The 1,054-nt window shown below is 52.7% G+C and overlaps 1 pseudogene; it reads right to left on the bottom strand.

Annotated features, from left to right (window-relative positions):
• Nucleotides 1-17: 17 nt before the first annotated feature.
• On the bottom strand, nt 18-448 carry LOC101661182 (annotated as a pseudogene).
• Between the last annotated feature and the right edge of the window lie 606 nt (nt 449-1,054).

Genomic DNA, 1,054 nt, shown 5'->3' with positions numbered 1-1,054 from the left:
CCTGTTCACCATCAAACTTATGATCTTGGCCTTTCCTTCTTGCCTTTGTATGAGGCCAAGAGGGACACATTGGCACGCTGACAACCTTAAAGCGCACTCCAGGAATGTCACTGACGGCATGACCTTTGCGACCAAATCCAGCCACCAGAATGTCATCGTTTTCCTCCATAAAATTCAAGCACCCATCGTTGGGCACGAAGCCTGTGATTTTCTTGCCGTTCTTGATCAGCTGGGCATGGACACACTTGCGAATGGCGGAATTTGGCTGTGTGGCTTCCACGCCCACTTTTCCCAACACAATTCCTTTTGCATGGGAAGCGCCTCCGAAGGGGTTGGCTTTCAGAGCTGTGCCCAAATGGGCCTTTTTGTACTGCGGATCGTGCCATTTCTGGTCCCGTCGGTGGCTGGGGAGCTTCCTAGCAGTACGAAGACCTTGACACTTGCCCATGTTGGTGGCACCGCGACTCCCAGCGAAAGAGCTGTTGTTATGATCTTTAAAAATAAATACTTCAAATACCGTATTCTACTTTTGGGGGGGAATTTTTGGGTGCCCCACTGGCTGAGTGGCCACTTGCCTGACTGTCAAGCGAAAGGCCAGGCCCTGCACCATCAGTTGTTCCCTGGGGAAAGGTGTGGCCGCCTGAAGATCGCAAAGGGCTCACAGCCCCAGGAATCCCGTAGGGACGCTCTCCTCTCGCCCACCAGGTTACCAGAGTCACACTCGACCTTGGCGTCTTCTAAGAACATGGTTACAGAGGGCACTCGAATCCCTAGGGCTGTGATTTATTTGTTTTAATTGTTGACTGGTTCCATTCTGGAAGTGCCATCTCTGAAATTCAGTCTGCATGTGTGGCACGTGCGGAGTTGAGCTGGTTGTGGATGCTAACATAGGCGGTGGGACTCCACTAGACTTGCCTGAGGTAGAAGTGGGGGCTCTCTCTGTCTTTCCCTCATGGCTGCTCCTTCACATGATGCCCTACTGCGTGCGGAGAGCTAGCCATTTCCATCTATCCAAAGTATTCCCCTTGCCCTGCTGCCCGGCAGTCTCTGGTGG

This window comes from Echinops telfairi, unplaced genomic scaffold, assembly GCF_000313985.2.
Source record: "Echinops telfairi isolate 266 unplaced genomic scaffold, ASM31398v2 ScPeMD7_7467;HRSCAF=8505_1, whole genome shotgun sequence".
Lineage (NCBI taxonomy): Eukaryota > Metazoa > Chordata > Mammalia > Afrosoricida > Tenrecidae > Echinops > Echinops telfairi.
This window is presented reverse-complemented; position numbering and strand designations above follow the sequence as displayed.